Source organism: Mustela erminea, chromosome 4 (genome assembly GCF_009829155.1).
Source record: "Mustela erminea isolate mMusErm1 chromosome 4, mMusErm1.Pri, whole genome shotgun sequence".
NCBI classification, from domain to species: Eukaryota; Metazoa; Chordata; class Mammalia; order Carnivora; family Mustelidae; genus Mustela; species Mustela erminea.
Window position 1 is genome coordinate 51,328,274 of NC_045617.1, and position 21,315 is coordinate 51,349,588.

At 36.2% G+C, this 21,315-nt stretch overlaps 1 non-coding gene across 1 annotated transcript; it reads right to left on the reverse strand.

The window, feature by feature from the left end:
* Positions 1 to 19,252: 19,252 nt before the first annotated feature.
* Positions 19,253 to 19,359, reverse strand: LOC116589577. Its single transcript, XR_004285347.1, has one exon. It is a non-coding gene; the product is annotated as a U6 spliceosomal RNA (small nuclear RNA).
* Positions 19,360 to 21,315: the final 1,956 nt, after the last annotated feature.

Sequence of the window (21,315 nt, forward strand, 5' to 3'; positions counted from 1 at the left end):
ACCTCTCTGAGATTCAGTTATAGGTCAAAGACCCTTTAGCATGACTCCCATAGACTTCTGGATAAATTGTCATCATTCTAGTTCCATACCTCAGAATTCTTGAATCTACACAGACCAGGGTCTGCTAGTTTGGGGGGCTGGTATTAAACAATGAGAAGTTCTTTTAATCCTGACTATATATCATGCATAAAATAATTCTGGGATTGATGAGAAGTATCTGGCTCAGGTAAAGTTTCCAGTGTATTTTTAGGCAAGGCTAAATCTTATACATGTAAATCTTATATATGTAAGGCTACATCTATAAGAAAGCACTGAAGTCTTCTGAAGTTCTGATGTTACTTCATTCCCTTTCTGTATTATTAACTCCAAATATGCATCTTCCTGCCATTTCCATCACCACCACATTGTCTCCCAACCTACCTTTAGGGAGAAGCATCTCCCTATGTCCTTGTTTATCTCTCAGGTATTGGCACATATTGACTTCCTTGCATGTCCTTTAGTTTAGAAAATTCTACTTAGTTTGCCCAGATGTTTTCTCTAGATATTTCCACTACATTTTCTTTAGATCTTTCAATGTGTACTTCAGCATGTGCATATAGAGTGGTTACACAGCATTACTATCCCTGTTTGCACTAATTAAAGAAAAAAACCTGGAAGGCAACATGATTGAGTGCATTTGTAGTGGACTCTACCATTCAGGCAAAGATCTGTGTGGCTTAAATACCTTATATGTGATGTTAGCCATGGGAACCCAGTTTCTCTCTATTGAGGGATCACTCTAAGTATACTTTACACCCTAAAGTAACACTCACAGACAGCCCTAAAGCAGTGGTTCTCAACCAGGGAAAATGTATCCTCAGGGCACATTTGGCAACATTCTTAGTCATTTTTGATTGTCATGTCTGGGAAGATACTGTTGCAGACTAGTGGGTAGAAACCAGGGATGTTGCTAAATATCCTGCAAGGCACTGGACATTCTTCTAATAAAGAATTATCTGATCTAAACTATCAATAAGGTTGAAATTGAGAAATTTTGCCCTGAAGCTTTTAGAACTTTGGTAAAACAGAACAACACTTTCAGTACTTCTGGAGCCGGTGTGCTTTCTCTCTTATTACTCCCCACCCCCTGGATCTGGACATCGCTGCCAGATGTACTGATCTTTCCTCATATACTAATCTCGCTGGAACAATAAGATGATGTTCACTTAGAAGTGTTCATATTCATGTATTGAAAGTTTATTTATTTAGTATTTATTTATACAAACATTTTTTAAAGTGACCATAATAAATATGTTTTTCAAATCCCTCAAAAACTATATGTGGGAAAAAAATTCCAATTTAACTTTTTGCAGTTTATAATCTGCAGTTCTTCCTCTGATTCAAACATATAACAATAATGGATAACACTTTGAAAAAAAAGAACATTAAAAATGCATTACTGTGTTTAAATAAGATTAATACTTTCATAGACTATCTATGAAAGGAAACATACCAATGTAAGTGGGTTACCTTTTTATGAGTACAGAAATAGCAGAGGTGAAGAAAAAATTCTACCCTTGCAGAAAGAAAGGGATCCAAAAGTCTTCAACTCCAACAAGAAAAACAAAAAACGAAAACAAAAAAAAGTATGAAAAAAATGAGCAAAGGACTTGAATAGACATTTCTCCAAAGAAGATCAATGAATGGCCAATAAGCACATGAAAAGATACTTATCATCACTAATCATTGGGGAAATGCAAATTAAAATTGTAATGAGATACTATCTCACACCCATTAGGATGGCTATTATAAAAATAAAAATAGAAAAGAACAACTGTTGGCGAGGATGTGGAGGAATTAGAACACTTGCGCATTACTGAAGAGAACGCAAAATGGTATGGTCATTGTGGAAAATAGTTTGGAAGTTCCCTAAGAAAATTAAACACAAAATTACTATATGATCCAGCAATTTCTCTTGTGAGTACATACCCCAAAAAACTGAAAACAGAGACTTGACCAGACAATAGTACTTCCGTGTTCATTAACATTATTCCAATAATCTAAATGTGGAAGGAGACCAAGGGTCTATCAACAGATCAATGGATATGTGGTATATACATACAATGGAATATTAATTAGGCTTACAAAGGAAGGAAATTCTACATATGCTACAACCTCAATGAATTTGGAAGACATTATGCCAAGTGAAATAAGACAGTTGCTAACAGGTAAATATTGTATGATTCTACTTATATGATGTCCCTAGAGTAATCAAATTTGAAAGGACAGAAAATAGAATGGAGGTTGCCAGTGACTGGGGGGGATGGAGGAATAGGGAGTTATTGTTGAATAGGCAGAGAGTTTTAGTCTGGGAAGATGAAGAATTTCTGTGATGGATGGTGGGGATGATTGCACTGCAATGTGGGTATACTTAATGCCACTGAATTATATACTGAAATGGTCAAAATGATACATTTTATGTTATGTATATTTTGCCACAAAAAGAGTTCCTAGTCCAAAACTGGAAACAACCAAAATGCCTATCAACATTCAAATAGATAGATAAATTGTGGTATATGCATACAATGTAATGTAACACAATTACAATGCAACAGCATGAATAGATTTAAGACAACATTGATTTAAAGAAGTCAAAGAATACATACTGTATAGAATTTCACCCACATGAATAATAGCTTCATATAAAATTAATCTATCATTGCAAAAATGAGAATAATACTCACCTTTGTGGGGGAAGAGGCACTGAGGAAACTTTTAGGGGCTGGAAGTGACCTGCTTTTTAATCTGGATGGTAGTAATAGGGTGTCTACCTATGTGTACTTCATACTATATATTATACCTAAATTTAAATAACAAAAAAATCCACTGTGCAAAGCCTAATACTTAGGCCAGTCTCACTTCCTGAACAAAAGAGTTGGGTAATATTCTTATAGCCATGAAAAGAGGATGAAAAAACATGTGACTGACTTTACCTCATGTTAAATAGAGCTTCTGGCATGAGGTGGCAGGGATGAGGCCTGAAGATAGAGATGGAAGAGGAAATAGACCCTGGCTGAGACCACTACAGGGGCAAGTTATTCCACTAGACAATATCCCAATTTGCAAGTGTGTTTGTGTGTGTGTGTAATCAATGCTACAGTTTAACTTTTTTTGCATTTCTGAGTAATGACCTCCCACTGTCTACCTTATGAATCCTTTTGAGATGGGGAGAAGAAAAGTGGGAAGGGGGTTAGAATTTGCTATGGAGGATTACCATGAGAAGGGAATAAAAGCTTCCACAACTCAAAGTGGTTTTATCCATATTTCTCATGCTAAACTTGAAGTGATTTTTAAAAATGAAGATGCGATGACTTCTGATATTCTTCTCAATATTTAACGTCAAAACATTATTTGGAATATACTCCACTTTTCTTTCCAAATATGAGGCTACCACAATTGTAAAGGAAATATAAACTGTTTGCCCAATAGGATACAGGTGAAAGATTGAGTATTCAGAGTCCAAAGTTGTGAGGAAAGTTCCAAGTGACAGCGGGCCAGTCCACAGTGTCTGTTGTCTTCTTCTTCTTCTTCTTTTTTTTTTTTTTTAATTTGTTTTTGGTTTTTTTTTCCAGCATAACAGTATTCATTATTTTTTCACCACACCCAGTGCTCCATGCAATCCGTGCCCTCTATAATACCCACCACCTGGTACCCCAACCTCCCACCGCACCCCTGCCACTCTTTAACCTCTAGTGCTTGCTCTTATTTCCTCCCTTTTCTGAGCACTTCCCTCTCTGGGCTGCCTTTTGGGGAGTCAACAAGATGAAGAGCAATTCACAATAAGGCATTCTGCTTTTTAGGAGAAATTGAAGAAGGTAGCATGTAATCCTTGTTGTAAGGCTATAATTTCAAATATTTCAAAAGTCAGAAGGTAAAATAGTAAATATTCAAATAATTATTAGTTAATATCTTTGTGGTCTATACCCCACATCAGATAACACAGTTAACACAGCTGGAATCTGTGAGCTTGAGTGATTAATTACCACATTTTATCAATTCCAGGATGCCTATTTGAAAATGTCTAAGCATTTTCAAATGGGGATTCATCTTATAATTCTGGTATTTTATGATCATGTTCAGCTAATTAGCAGTCATTACCTGGGTATGTAAAAAGCTTCAAGAAAACACCAGCATCAAAGGATTTGGGCTTTATGGAATATGGCAATTCAGAGTGGCATATAGAGTGCCCACTCCATACCAGGCACTGTGTGACATGCTAAGAGCAGGGTGAAGAAAAAGTCAGATATAATCCTTGTTTCTCATGGAATGTGCAGTCTATTGAAGAAACAGATATTAAGATAAAGTCTAATGATTGATGTAATGGGGGAAAACAGGGTAAACATTCTAGATATTTCTGTGAGTATATTTTTTGTACAGGATTGATATTTAAATCAGTGGGCCTGTGTAAAGCAGATTACCCTCCATAATGTGGGTGGGCCTCCTTCAATCAGTTCAAAACCTGAATAGAACAAAAGATTGACCGCCTCTGTTTTTCCAGAGAATTCTGACTAATACAGCAACTTATTCCCTAGGATGGGTGTTTTAATCTCTATCAAATGCTATGCTGTGTTTTATAATAGCTATTTATAATACCTCTATATTTCCATCCAAAAACTTAACTTATGAATAAATATAACCTACCAAAACAAATGATTAATTATAGTCAATATAATGCTACCTATAAGTGTAATACAAAATTAAAATTACTATAATAAAATACACTTATAATAGAATGGTATATATTTCATCACACAAATGCATAGGCTTGACTACCTTGAAAGACCTATAATGAAGTAGACAAGTGCTTGCAATTATTTGTAATAAATAAGTTGGACTAAAAGATGAATAAACAGACCAGAAACTATTCTGTACCAGAAGCAGGAGTAAGTGAGGAATCAAAGGTTTTAGGTAGATGCTAAAGTAAAAACTATAGTCAGAAAAAAAAGAAAAACAAACAAAAAAACCCCTTGAGGTTGCTTTATGATAAAAGGTAAATAACTTTAAAGTAAGAACGACATTCTTGGTCAAACTATAGACTTTTAAAATGACAGAAATGAGAAAAAAAATGATACTCTGATACTCTCATAAGTAAACTGAGCCATATTTATTTAAGTATTGTGTCAAAAGTACTCTATATGGTATATAAATGTTGTCACATAAAATAGATTTTTTACTTAGAAGTCCACTCATTGCTTCTAGTACTTAACAAGATCATGAAGACTATGTTCTTTGATAAGCAACTAGGAATAGAAGATGAACTGGAAAAAGAAGCATTTTCTCAGTAAAAATTTCAATAAGTAATTTCACAGCACAGATCTTATTATAGTGCCATAAAATTTTTAATACAGAAAGAATACCAGTGATATTAAATATTTTATAGCATTTATTTATAATAATTTATAAGATCCTTCCATTTCATGTATCTTCATTAATTTAATAGTATTTGATTCTAAGTATATTTTAAAAAGAGTCTCAAAACTGCCACCATACATTTGCATATGGCAGACAGCTATAAAGGCAGACTGGTATTTAGGGACAGATCTGTTATTATCTCAAATATCAGTAATGATGATACTGCTGTTCACATCATTTTCTGATATGAAACACTCTTGAGAATTCGAACACTAAACAATGTGCAATATTCTATTGATTTGCATAGCTGTCAGATTCTGGAAAAATACAGAAAATATCAGAAAACAAATTGTTAACCTTATTGGAATTGACTCTAGAAGACATTTAAGAATTATTAAAAATTCAGGAGTATTCAGAAGCCTCCAGGATTGCTCTCTATGCATTGTGAAAATCCTAGAATCTTTGCCCACTGCCCTCTCAATGTCCGTTTACTCTCGCTAGTCATTAGGACAACTGAAAAGCCCAATAGTTTTCCAGTATGCCCCATGAGAGGTAGTGAAACCCAGGTTAATAACTAAGGTCTTGAAGCAAATGACTCACAAACTACTATCCTGAGCCAGGCTTGCCTCCAGCTGCCGACTCCACACTGCCACTTGGATGAATCACCAGCAACTTAAATCTAAGCATAAGCAAAAAACAGTGGATCTCTCCACCTATCCCTATTTTCTTTCCTTCAACATGACCCATCTTTATCAATAGCAACTCCATTATTCTAACATTGCTCAGGTCAAAAATATTGACTCTTTCCTCTCATACTCCACGTCTAATCTGATACTCTCTGCTCTGACCAGAAATAATCAAGAAAGTAACCCTTCAAGACCCCAGATCAAACCTCGCCTGGGGCTCCGTGCTCAGTCAGGAGTCAGCTTGGGATTCTCTCTCCCTCTCCTTCTGCCCCTCTCCCACGCCCTCTCAATAAATAATCAAATCTTTAAAAAAAAAAAAAAGAAAAGAAAAAATGGCATTTTGTATACCATTTACTTAAACTCGCTCATTTTTAATGTTTTCCTAGTTTTTCATTATCAATTTTTTTCTTTCTACACACACAAACATACACATAAATATTTTTCAATTTTGCATTATGGTAAAATACACTAAATATAAAATTTACCCATACTAACCATTTTTTTTAAGATTTTATTTATTTATTTGACAGAGATCACAAGTAGGCAGAGCAACAGGCAGAGAGAGGGAGAAGCAGACTCCCTGCTGAGCAGAGAGCCCGATGCGGGGCTGGATCCCAGGACCCTGGGATCATGACCCGAGCTGAAGGCAGAGGCTTTAACCCACTGAGCCACCCAGGCGCCCCCCATACTAACCATTTTTAAGTGCACAGTTCAGTGGTATTAAATACAGTTATAATATTGTGCAACCATCACATGCTATGGAGATGGAGCTGTGGAGATGAACAACTCTCAGTCTTGTTTTCCTCTTGTAAGGCTGAAACTCTATTCCCATTAAACAATAACTTCCAGGGCACCTGACTGGTTCAGCCAGTGGAGCATGCAGCTCTTGATCTTGGAGTTGTGAGTCTGAGCCCCACATTGGGCATAGAAATTATTTAATAAAAAAATAAAATAATGACTGTTTCAATCTCCTTACTGGTTATGGGTCTGTTCAGGCTTTCTATTTCTTCCTGGTTCAGTTGTGGTAGTTTATATGTTTCTAGGAATGCATCCATTTCTTCCAGATTGTCAAATTTATTGGCGTAGAGTTGCTCATAGTATGTTCCTATAATAGTTTGTATTTCTTTGGTGTTAGTTGTGATCTCTCCTCTTTCATTCATGATTTTATTTATTTGGGTCCTTTCTCTTTTCTTTTTGATAAGTCGGGCCAGGGGTTTATCAATTTTATTAATTCTTTCAAAGAACCAGCTCCTAGTTTCGTTGATTTGTTCTATTGTTTTTTGGTTTCTATTTCATTGATTTCTGCTCTGATCTTTATGATTTCTCTCCTCCTGCTGGGCTTAGGGTTTCTTTCTTGTTCTTTCTCCAGCTCCTTTAGGTGTAGGGTTAGGTTGTGTACCTGAGACCTTTCTTGTTTCTTGAGAAAGGCTTGTACCACTATATATTTTCCTCTCAGGACTGCCTTTGTTGTGTCCCACAGATTTTGAACCATTGTATTTTCATTATCATTTGTTTCCATGATTTTTTTCAATTCTTCTTTAATTTCCCGGTTGACCCATTCATTCTTTAGAAGGATGCTGTTTAGTCTCCATGTATTTGGGTTCTTTCCAAACTTCCTTTTGTGGTTGAGTTCTAGCTTTAGAGCATTGTGGTCTGAAAATATGCAGGGAATGATCCCAATCTTTTGATACCGGTTGAGTCCTGATTTAGGACCGAGGATGTGATCTATTCTGGAGAATGTTCCATGTGCACTAGAGAAGAATGTGTATTCTGTTGCTTTGGGATGAAATATTCTGAATATATCTGTGATGTCCATCTGGTCCAGTGTGTCGTTTAAGGCCTTTATTTCCTTGCTGATCTTTTGCTTGGATGATCTGTCCATTTCAGTGAGGGGAGTGTTAAAGTCCCCTACTATAATGGCAAAAAGACAGCCTCTTCAATAAATGGTGCTGGGAAAATTGGACAGCCACATGCAGAAAAATGAAATTGGACCATTTCCTTATACCACACACAAAAATAGACTCAAAATGGATGAAGGACCTCAATGTGCGAAAGGAATCCATCAAAATCCTTGAGGAGAACACAGGCAGCAACCTCTTTGACCTCAACCGCAGCAACATCTTCCTAGGAACAACGCAAAAGGCAAGGGAAGCAAGGGCAAAAATGAACTTTTGGGATTTCATCAAGATCAAAAGCTTTTGCACAGCAAAGGAAACAGTTAACAAAATCAAAAGACAACTGACAGAATGGGAGAAGATATTTGCAAATGACATATCAGATAAAGGACTAGTGTCCAGAATCTATAAAGAACTTAGCAAACTCAACACCCAAAGAACAAATAATCCAATCAAGAAATGGGCAGAGGACATGAACAGACATTTCTGCAAAGAAGACATCCAGATGGCCAACAGACACATGAAAAAGTGCTCCATATCACTCGGCATCAGGGAAATACAAATCAAAACCACAATGAGATATCACCTCACACCAGTCAGAATGGCTAAAATAAACAAGTCAGGAAATGACAGATGCTGGCGAGGATGCGGAGAAAGGGGAACCCTCCTACACTGTTGGTGGGAATGCAAGCTGGTGCAGCCACTCTGGAAAACAGCATGGAGGTTCCTCAAAATGTTGAAAATAGAACTGCCCTATGACCCAGCAATTGCACTATTGGGTATTTACCCTAAGGATACAAACGTAGTGATCCAAAGGGGCACATGCACCCGAATGTTTATAGCAGCAATGTCCACAATAGCCAAACTATGGAAAGAACCTAGATGTCCATCAACAGATGAATGGATCAAGAAGATGTGGTATATATACACAATGGAATACTATGCAGCCATCAAAAGAAATGAAATCTTGCCATTTGCGACAACATGGATGGAACTAGAGCGTATCATGCTTAGCGAAATAAGTCAAGCAGAGAAAGACAACTATCATATGATCTCCTTGATATGAGGAAGTGGTGATGCAACATGGGGGCTTAAGTGGGTAGGAGAAGAATAAATGAAACAAGATGGGATTGGGAGGGAGACAAACCATAAGTGACTTTTAATCTCACAAAACAAACTGAGGGTTGCTGGGGGGAGGGCGTTTGGGAGAAGGGGGTGGGATTATGGACATTGGGGAGGGTATGTGCTTTGGTGAGTGCTGTGAAGTGTGTAAACCTGGTGATTCACAGACCTGTACCCCTGGGGATAGAGTATTATGCCTCCATCAGAAAGGATGAATACCCAACTTTTGTAGCAACATGGACGGGACTGGAAGAGATTATGCTGAGTGAAATAAGTCAAGCAGAGAGAGTCAATTATCATATGGTTTCACTTATTTGTGGAGCATAACAAATAGCATGGAGGACATGGGGACTTAGAGTGGAGAAGGGAGTTGGGGGAAATTGGAAGGGGAGGTGAACCATGAGAGACTATGGACTCTGAAAAACAATCTGAGGGTTTTGAAGGGACGGGGGGTGGGAGGTTGGGGTACCAGGTGGTGGGTATTATAGAGGGCACGGATTGCATGGAGCACGGGGTGTGGTGCAAAAATAATGAATACTGTTATGCTGGAAATAAAAAAAATAAATAAATAAAATAAAATAAAACAAAACAAAAAGCCCGACTCCTCATTCTCACCTACTCCCAGCACCTAGAAACTACCATTCTACGTCTTGTCTCTATAATTTTGACTACTTTAAGTATCTCATATAAATATAATCATACCATGTTTGGCTTTTGTGACTGACATTTTACCTAGCATAATGTCCTCAAGGTTCATCTATGTTGTAGCATATTTTGGATTTTTTCCTTTATGATGTTGAATAATACTCCATTGTATATATGTTTAAAAAAAAAAAAAGAGAGAGAGTGATGTCTATCAGTATCCAAGTAATACAATCTAGTCCAATCCACAATCATCACTCATCCAGATTATTGCATATCCTTTTGATTCTACTCTCAATGTGGCACTCAGGTTTACTCTTTATTTGTATTTATTTATTTATTTATTTGGCAGAGATCACAAATAGTCAGAGAGGCAGGCAGAGAGAGGGGGAAGCAGGCTCCCTGTTGAGCAGAGAGCCTGATGCGGGGCTTGATCCCAGGAGCCTGGGATCATGACCTGAGCCGAAGGCAGAGGCTTTAACCCACTGAGCCACCCAGGTGCCTAGGTTTACTCTTTAATCACAGGAGTCAGATCATATTTACTCCTCTGCTGACAAAACTCTCAAGCAGCTTACCATTTTCCTCAGAGTAAACCAGTATTTTTGAAATATTTGTGATATCAGCCTCTTTCTTCAACTCTCTGAACTCATCTTGGACCACTCTCTACCTAATTAATTCCTCTTTAACCAGATGGCTACTGTGCTGTTCCTTGATCATGCTGATCCTATTCCTGTCTCAGGGCCTCTGAACTTCCCATTCTCACTTCTTAGACTCCTCCTTCAGATGATGTCATGCCTAACTTCTTTATTTCCTGTAGGCCTTTATATCACCTCATCTACCTATCTTCATTACCTTGTATAAAATAGCAATCACTTTTTCACCATGGCCCTTCCCATTCCTCTTGCAATATGGTGTTTGGTTTGCATGTGCATATACAGGTAGAGAAAGCAAGAGAAGGATTAATTTTTAAAAACTGGCTCATGTGATGGTGGGGGTAGGCAAGTCCAAAATCTATAGGCCAGGCCATTAGTTTGGAAACCCGGGGCAGAGTTGTTGCAATGTTGAGTTCAAGGGCAGTCCAGAGGCAGAATCTCTTTTTCTTCAAGGAACCTTGCTCTTTCTCTAAAGACCTTCAACTGATTAGATGAGGACCATACACATTATGGAGGGTACTCTGTTTTACTCAGTCTATTGTTTAAATGTTAATCACATCTAAAAAAATACCTGCACAGAAACATCTAGACTGGTGTTTGTCCAAAAATCAGGAACAATGGCCTAGCCAACTTGACCCATAAAGTTTAACCATCATACTTCTTATTCTGCTTTATGTTTCTCCATAGCACTTATCATTATCTGATTTTATATAGTTGTTATTTGTTTATTGCTATCTTCCTCTACTAACATGTAAGCTCCTTTAGGATAAGAACTTAGTCTGTTTACTGCTCTGAATGCATACTAGTCACTCTATAAATACTTGTTACACGAATAACTGAATGTGTTATTAAATCAAAACTACTTGACTTACGGTTATCAATAACTATCACATAGTACAACAGAGACAAAAATACAATTGATACAATTTCCCAATTCATTTCCTAATTCATGAGGGATAAAGATTATAAAACGGCTCTATCTTTTATAATTTGGTTTGTATAAGTTTCCATATATACAGAGCATGTTTAATTTTCATTCCAGAGTACAAATTCAATGAACAAATCCTCCTGTTGGCTTTACCAAGAAAAATTAAAAACCTCTTTTAAACTGATGGAGAATACTGAATTATACAGCCTCTATTACAGACAGCAAAAAAGCTGGTACCAAGCATCTCATACCAAAAAACAAAAAACAAACAAAAAAAAAAAACGACTACTTCTTTTCTAGGTGTACTATATATCAAATTACTCTTAAATATATCTCCTATAAAATTTCTTGTGTAAAGAAATCATAAGAAAATTGTTTCTGCTTTCAGAGAAGGAAAACTAGTTAATTAAAAATTTAATTTCTTTTGCATAGGTAAGATTTTGTTTTTCACTTTCTTCAAAGCAAACATAAAATAACTGTATATTTACATTCTGAGCATGTTCAACATTCTCTTTTTGTCCTTTATTTTCTTAAGCACAATAGTCTTGAGTAGAAATTTTGCTCAGTTATTTTCAAGTCACAATATCTTCTCTTAGTACAAAATATGGCAATGAATAAATAATACAATATCTGATTTATAATACCCTTCAAGCTCTTTACTTCCAACAAATTCTGGAATCCTGTATTAAAAAGCCTGCACTCCATAGTATATTTAACTAGATTTTACATGTTTTGTACACCAACTCTCATTTCAAATCTTTGTGAATTTAAACTGGAATTTTATTAAGTAATTGATGTTGGTAGCTTCACTTTCAAATGGTATCCACGTATGGACCAAATAATGAAATAACAAAGTTAAGTGACTAAAGAAATGTAATAACTTAGTATTAGTGATATTAATATTATATTAATAATGATAATTAACAATGTGTTATTAACTACTCAGTAATAGACACATTCTCTTCAAGAATATATTGGCACAGAATAGACACATTAGACTGTAGACTTCAAAAGCTGTTTATATTAAAAGATGTTTTGGGACGCCTGGGTGGCTCAGTTGGTTAAGCAGCTGCCTTCGGCTCGGGTCATGATCCCAGCGTCCTGGGATCGAGTCCCACATCAGGCTCCTTGCTTGGCGGGGAGCCTGCTTCTCCCTCTGCCTCTGCCTGCCATTCTGTCTGCCTGTGCTCGCTCCCCCCCCCCCCCAATAAATAAATAAAATATTTAAAAAAAAAAAAAAAGATGTTTTAAGCTAGAAGCACTTAACCCTAACTCATTCTTGTTGGAGGGGGAACTGTGACATGTTTCTGAATTTCTTACTATTAGAACTGAATTGCACTTACAGTGGAGTCCAGAGAAAGAAAATGTATTTCTCAGAATGTATTCTTTTGCAAATAACAGAGACCCAACTCAAACAAGTTAAAGCAAAACCGAAATTTGCTGACATAACTGAAAATTTCCAGGGTTCCAGGTGTTCAAATCATGTTGCCATGTCTCCTCTTGCTCTCCTAAATTTGATTTCCTTCATGTGACTTCACTCTTGGCAAAGTTCTTCTCTTATAATGACATGTCTACTAGTCACTCCATGACAAAATTCTCGTAACTTACTACCCCACTGACAAAGTAAGAGTCTCCTCTTCTCAATAATTTCAGAAGAGTCATGTCAAACATGTATCTCTGACCCATTCATTGTTTCTGGAAAGATGGAATATGATGATTGTTCAATTTGGGCCACATGTTCATTCCTGGAGTGGGGACTGGGGAAAGAACGGGACATAGGATCAGACCAACCTAAGCAATATAGACTAAGTGTGGGAAAGAGGCTGTTCTCAAAGGAAGATTGAAGAGTCCTGGGGGGTCTAACAGGGAAGGGCTAGTGAAAGTCACCAGATGGCCACTAGATTCATTTCACACTGCACCAGAAATATTCATTTCACATCTGCTCAGAAGGAGCAGGTGATTGCAAAAAGGGTTGAGAAGAGAGTAGAAAAAGAAAAAGGATGAGAGGGAAAACCTAGACCTCCTAGTAGAATGGATGGGAATTGTCAGAGAAAGCAAGATTGATCAGCTCAGAAACAAGAATGAAAGTGAAATTCCCACAGGATCTAATTTCCATTTCATTCAGGACACTTGTAAGATGGAGTTAAACATGGATTTCACCTTTTCCAATGATTACTGGGACTCTAGTAATGGAAATGAACGTTAGGCACATTATATGAGCTTCCTGAAAACTGACACTTTCAAGATTATATGAATTATGGCTTCTAGTGTTACAGTCCAGAGAGTATTTTTATCGTTTCTTGTACTGTTTAGGTAAAAGTTACATAATCCTTATCTCTATGTCTTCTATAATGTGATGAGAGGAATTTCTCATTTTCCTAGACACCTACAAATTGCCAGACCCAATGTTAACACTTCTGCACATGTAATCTGGAAGAATAATAGGAATTCCCTGGAAGATGGTGGAAACAGAGTAACACCAAATCATGTAGGAAGTCAATGTGTCAGGCTAGTTGTATAATGTAATGATTAAGGCCTTGTATCTCTCTTCCGCAGGCTGAGTAAATGGAACTTACAGACACCATTGGCTGCTTACAGCTGCATGCTAGCCTGTCTTAAAATTTGAAGTTCTATTTTTAAAATAAACATTCTCTTTCTTTTTCTGAGGTTGAAACCCATTGTTATACAAGGCGATATATGTCTAGGTAGCTCTCATGCATACATACCAAAGCACTCCTTAAACTGGTAGAGACTATCACAATGAGAAGAGAATGGGCAGATCTAATAATCCAGAAGCTCAGCCTCCCAGACCATGGGATTTTCTATGGGACTCCCTTCTACGAGTCTAGACAAAGTCTAGATAAGCCACAAAATTAAAATAACAAAACATTTTTCTTAATTTACCCTCACAAACCTGTTTTATTTTGCATTATGTGTGAAGAATAATTAGAAATATTTTATAATTAAATTTTAACAGCATTTTCATGGGACTTCAGAAACAAAACCAAATATTTGTGTCATATGTGCTATCCATACAAAATTTTAAGAGGCATTTTACAGAGGTTAATTTTTTTATTAGCATATAATGTATTATTTGTTTCAGGAGTACAGGTCTGTGATTCCTCAGTCTTACACAATTCACAGCACTCCCCATAGCACATACCCTCCCCAATGTCCATCACCCAGCCACCCCATCTCTCTCACCTTCCTCCCCTCCAGCAGCCTCCAGTTTGTTTCCCGAGATTAATAGTCTCTATGGTTCGTCTCCCTCTCGTTTCCCTCCCTTCCCCTATGATCTTCTGTTTTGTTTCTCAAATTCATCCTATCAATGAGATTGTATAATAATTGTCTTTCTCTGACTGACTTTTTCACTTAGCATAATTATTTTTATAAGTAACAAAGTTCTAAGTCCACAAATTTTAGTGGTTACTCTGACACACATCAAATTTGAATATAAGATCATTTAAAAATTGAAAATGATTTTATTTCATATATGCATATTTAATGAGGGAGAAGCTAAGTAATTACCTTGAGCATATACTCCGAATTCTTAGTGACATTTTAAAAAGAAGAAAGTTGCTGATATGATAAATAGCTTGTATGTGATCAAAATATTTTAGTCTGAATCTACTACCACCAACTATATGACTTGAGCAAGACACTTAGCTTTGAGGGAACTCATTTTTCCCAGGAGAGACCTGGATCATATAATTTCTGTCAATCTCTGGAACTCTAAAATTCTAATATCCTAAAAATAAGAATGTCTCTTATTTAATTTGCTCCTAGATAAAATGGGATTTAAATAGTTCTGATCAAATAGACATATATCATATTTAAAAACAAAAACAAAGTGAATGTGTAAAATGAGAAAAGTTTCTCCCAAACTTCCGATAATTTTTATCATCTTGAAGTCACCCCTGCTTGAGGAAACAACTATGGGATTAGTAGCTTGTAGACAAATTTCATGCTTGGCAGCACTTCCCCTTGGTATCCAAAAATTTAAACTATATGACTTATGAATATAGTTCAAGTTTTTATTCTCAGATGCAGCTGAAAACAAACATAGGTCTAAACCATATACAAAATTACAAAATTCAGGAGACACTGCCCCTTTTCTAAAGGTTGTTTCAGGTTTAGACTGACAATCACTTACTTGTAACAAAGTGAACTTTTCTATGTACTCATAGAAAATGAAGCTTCATTTCTCAAACATCTCCATGGCTCATGTCAGGCACAAGCAAAGCATACTTAATAAACAATTTAAGTGGTCCATCATTGTTGGGGTTGATTTATCTCCCAAGTATGGATGAAAAATGTGAGAAAAATCAAGGTGAGAAGAGAATGGCCATCTTTACTCATATTCTGGGCCTAGGATCAGTCTCAGTTCAAGCTCTGATTCTGTTCTTCATATTTTTCATTCTAAGGAAGGCTCTGGTGAAATTATAATTTACTTATACGAACCTCACGAGACTAAGATTTGATAGAGCAGTAGTGTTCACTTATAGTTTTTCCAGACTTTTCCACATTCTTATGCAAAGCAAGTATTAAGGAGAAGTTGTTAACACAATTGGTTGATTTAAGATTGATTTCATAACTTTTATTCAATTCCTCCCGGGCTAAGTAACATATTAAGTTGTATTTCTAGGCAGGAAATGAATAGTCACAAAGTTTATATATTTCATTCTTCAGTATTTTATAAATTTTGGGATCTATTTTAGATAAATTTAATACATTCAGTAAGTGGTTTTGTGATTATTTGCTCTCTTATTTCAGATAGTGTAAAGTAAAAAGTATAATATTCAGTTTTCTATACTTATACTATTTAAAAACATGAAAATTCAGGGGCACCTGGGTGGCTCAGTGGGTTAAGCCATTGCCTTCGGCTCAGGTCATGATCTCAGGGTCCTGGGATCGAGTCCCACATTGGGCTCTCTGCTCAGCAGGGAGCCTGCTTCCTCCTCTCTCTCTGCCTGCCTCTCTGTCTACTTGTGATCTCTCTCTGTCAAATAAATAAATAAAATCTTAAAAAAAAAAACCATGAAAATTCATACTTTTTTGTTGAGACTGGTCAGGACAACAAAGATTACAATTTAATTTTCAATAATTATGTCACTTGTCTTAAATTTGCCTTTCAATTATTGCTGTCATTTAAAGATTTTTGGTTGTTATATTGATATAAAAAAAATAATAATAATAGGGTGCATGGGTGGCTTATTGAGTTAAGCGTCTGACTCTTGATTTCAGCTCAGGTCGTGGTCTCAGGGTCCTGAGATTTGGCCCTTCATCAGGCTCTGTGCTCAGCATGGAGTCTTCTTGAAATTCTCTCTCTCCCTCCACCTCTGCCCTTTCCCCTGCTCATACACTCTCTATCTCTTTCTAAAATAAATAAATATAATCTTTAAAAATGTAATCAGAATACTATCCATAACCTTTGTAAGATTCTCACAAACTTTAAAAAATCAGGTAAGATTAATGGCCTAAGTTTCAAGAAGTTTCATATGTACTTTGTGAAATGATTACTATAATCATGTTAATTAATGCATCAATCATGTCACATAGTTATCTTTGAGTTATACACCCATTAGAGTAGTGGTAGAAGGAAGAGAGTTATCAATTTTATATGAATGTCTTTAAGGAAGTATTTACTACAAGATGTTTATGTTGAGACTAGGATCATGAGTATCATATTTCAGAATTGGGAATACAAATTGCACAGGAAATAATCAACAGAGCAAGACAGACTTGCTTGCAAGACTGACGTCCTGCTTGCAAATTTGTCCCTTGCCTGGGGTCTGGAAACTTAAATTTTGAGTGTTTCTGCCATGCTCTGATAAGAATGATTCATTACGTCTAAACTATCTATATAAATAATACAGCTGTTGCTGCATACTTGGTTTCCTACTGGGAGTCTGGAAATTTGGTATGTGCTAGGGAGCTAGGCAGAGGGTGCCTACATAGCCAAGCCCCATTAAAAATTCTGGGCACTGAGTTTCTAAGGAGCTTCCCTGCTAGACATTTCACATTTATTGTTACAACTTATTGCTGGGAGAATTCAATGCATCCTATGTGACTCCACTGGAAGAGGATCCTGGAAACTTGTGCCTGGTTTCCTCCAGATGTTACTCCTCTACCTTCTCCCTTGCTCCTATGTATTTGTATCCTTTAGTTGTAATAAATTACAACTGTATGATGTATGATTATTTCTATGAATCCTCCTAGCAAATCAGCCTCAGGGTAGTCTTGGAGAGACACAGTACAGGATACATTTCTTGGAAGGTCAACTTTGGCAGAGAAAACAATAGTGGTCAGAGACAAGGACCACTTGCAAAAAAGGAAACACATTCTATTTTGGGAACTGAACCTCATTTTGAATGATTCTGCTAAGATGGGGAGGACAATTATACAAGGAGCCAAAGAGAACCTTAAACATTATCTAAATATTTGGTTATTTCGCTTTTTTAAGGGCTTCTGTTAGTTCAATTCTTATTTGACCAAGTCTTCTTCAAAGCTTCTTACTGAGAATGAGCACAGAAAGGTAGTAATAGTCCAACTGAAGTCATGGATCTGACTCGAACATTGCTGCTCCAAGAAAACTGTTCCGATTCCAACCTGTGAAAAATGGAATCTGTCCATGGTCTTATTTTTTCAAAATATGTATTCTAAAGTAAGATCCTTGAGAGGATTGTGTGTGTGTGTGAGAGAGAGAGAAAAAGAGAGAGAGAGAGTTTTAAGATTATTTTATTTGCAAGACAGAGAGAGACAGAGAGAACATGAGCATGAAGGAGGGGGAGATGCAGGGTCCCCGCTAAGCTGGGCTCTATCCTAGGACTCTGGAACCATAACCTGAACTGAAGGCAGACATTTAACTGACTAAGCCACACAGATGCCCAAGAAGGATTGTGTTTTATTTGTTTTTATTTTTCCTTAATGCAGTGGCTAGCATAGTGTTTTATTAATGGAAGACATTTAATAAATATATTTATGATCCCTTATGAGATTATGAGCTTCTTACAAGATGAGACCATATTTTATTCATCTTTGTATCTCTGTAATCTAGTACAATATCTGGTTTACATTATCCATTCTTTCATTTCCAGGATATTTATTGAACATCTATAATGTGGCACACACAGTTCTAGGTGCTTATAATTAAATAACAAACAAGATAAGGGGGCTAACAGTCACATGGGAGCTGAATAAATGCTTGTTGCATTCAGTGGTATTTATCATTCAGACTCTTGACTTCCCACAAGCCTGACACTGTGAAAGCTGTCCCTATCTTTCTCCTATATTTTATTTGCCTTATTCCCTTATCTGTACACTGTAATTCTAGTTTTGAAACTGGACTAACTACTTCTGCTCTCGTCACTTAGATTTTTCCCCTCAGAAATGGCATCAGCTCCTAGTCTAAAACAATTGTAACCAAAATACAGTTGTTACTGGAATATGACAATTACAAATTGTAATGTGTAATTTAGATAATGTGTTCCAACAAAGGCAGGAAGTTTTGTTTGTTTGGTTTTCTTCCATCGTCTCAGAACTCAGGACAGTACTTTCTCAATAAAAATTTGTTGAGCAAGTCAGTTGAATAAATAACCTTATATTAGAATCAAGTGAAATTTTTATCAATTAAATATTATTTAAAATTATGTTTTGAAAGATAATATTAGCCAGGATAGCCAAAACACGCAACACATAATGTGAAAGAAGCTGAAAACCTCAAGATAATTCTATAATGAAAGAATTTCCTGAAATGGGAGGCAGAGAATGTGGGCTCTGGGTGCTTTGTCATTAACTTGCAATAATAGGACTTTTGTCTGGTCATTTTAAATTTTGTGCACCTCCCTTTTCTTATCTTTGAATTGAAGATGTTGAAAGAGATTTCTACATTCTCTTCTACATCAGTATTAAATCCATGTGGTTGTTTAAAAGGAATGATACCTGATGGGCATTATGTATTTTTGTGTCATCCTCGCCCATGGGCCATGCTACTCTTCTCTGTATGGTTCTCATTTTAGTATATGTGCTGCCGAAGCGAACACCCTGATGGGAGTCACATATAACCTAATTTGACTGGCTCTGTAGACTATTTCCATCAGTTGCTGGTCATTTTCTCATATTCTAAATTTATTAATGTCTCAGACAGCGATGACAATGGTGATGGGTAGGCAAATATCGTAAACAACAGTATCAACTTAAAGGAAAAGCTCTTTCTAGCAGATGAAGCTTTATCAGAATATAAAATAAAATAGTTAGCTAGGGGATGAGTAAGTAGGGAACAAAATAAGATGATGCATTTTTATCTGTCTTTTACAGTGTATTTGAATTTAAGTGGTGAATAGCAGTAAGAAGGTTGAATTGATGTAGACTGATCCAGGAAGATGGATTTTCTTTTCTGGAAAATTTCTCATAGAATTTCACACGCTTCATAGACATAAAATCTCTTATTATTTTTAATAGTAATATGTCTTAGTAGATCTATTATTTATATTTAAAATGTAATAGTTTCTCATAGATTTATATAAATTAAAAAAAACAAATATTTGATACAATAAAATGAATACCAGTGATATTTACTTTCTGTGCCAAATCCTCTTGAGAGTTAACATTTAGGTAAAATGCTATAACACACAGATCACATTATTGAGGATTGCCTTGGGACAGGTTGCCATGGCTATTTATCCAAATATACAATTATCTGGGTCTTTCATCAGAAATGAGAATTCTCGGACAAAAACAAAGATTTACCACGCAGCCTGAAACAGACAGACAAGTAGCTTTAAACAATAAGCAATATTTTCAGATTGATTTTTTTACCCCCTTTCATCAAGAGTCACTGTCAATGATGTCTGGCTTTCCCCAGGATTCATGACAGAAAATTTTTATCTTAGGAAATGTTTGTTAAAAACAAACAGACAGGGTGCCTGAGTGTCTCAGTCGGTTAAGCATCAGACTTTTGGTTTGGGCTCAGGTTGTGATCCCAGGGTCATGGAACCCGCTCAGCACCCAGTCTGTTTGGCCCTCTCCTTCCTCCCCCTCTATCCTTCCTCCACTTGAACACCTGCTCTTTGCCCATGCTGAACTCTGAATACACCTGTGTGCACCCTCCCTCTCTCTAAATGAATAAATAAAATCTTAAAAAACAGACAGTATTTAGTGTATTTGTATTATAGGATGTCTATAATGTAGCACCAGGATTTTGTTGTATCTGTCCATAATTATTTATCTGGAATATAAGTTTTTGAAGGACCTGATTTATAGTTGGATTTCCTGTAGAAACTTTTAGAAATCAAATGTTTTTTCATGTATTATATTTTGGGCTAAATATGAAGGGAGTGGGGGGATAATTCTTCTAAATCCTTTTTTAAAAGACTAAGCAAAGAGTTTAAGACTGCTAAAATACGACCTCTCAAAAACTTCTCAGCAACTTTCTGAGGAAAAAAAAAATGTGATTAGTAAGTCACATTGATGGTGAAGCTAACTTGAAAATGAATTTTTACATAAATTTTAAGTTCAGTGAATCATTCATGAAGGTATTTGTAGTTAATTTTTCAAACATTGTATCTGAACCTAGTCACCTTTGTCTAAATGTTCTGTTTTGGTCTGATTTTGAAATTCTCATTATTACTTGTTGGCTGTCTCCTTGAGTTTTGAGTCATGTCATTTTCAAGGCTATCATACAAATTATGTCGTTAGAATTTATATTTCATATTTTCCCAAACTTGTCAATTATAGTCCTCTTGCTACAAGATTACCATATCCAATACCAATATCCTCTCCTCTGTTTATGCAGTTCTTCAAAGACTTCATCCAGCCCCAAATCTCCAACTCTAAACTTCAAGTTAGTTATCACCAAATCCACTGTCATTAATTCCATTGATAGATATTTATCGAGTATCTTCTGGCTAAGCTAAGCACTGTGTTAAGAACAATGGTGAGAATTTTCCCCATCCCAGTCTTCCTTTCATCTTGTTTATTCACTCATTCTTTTATTCAAC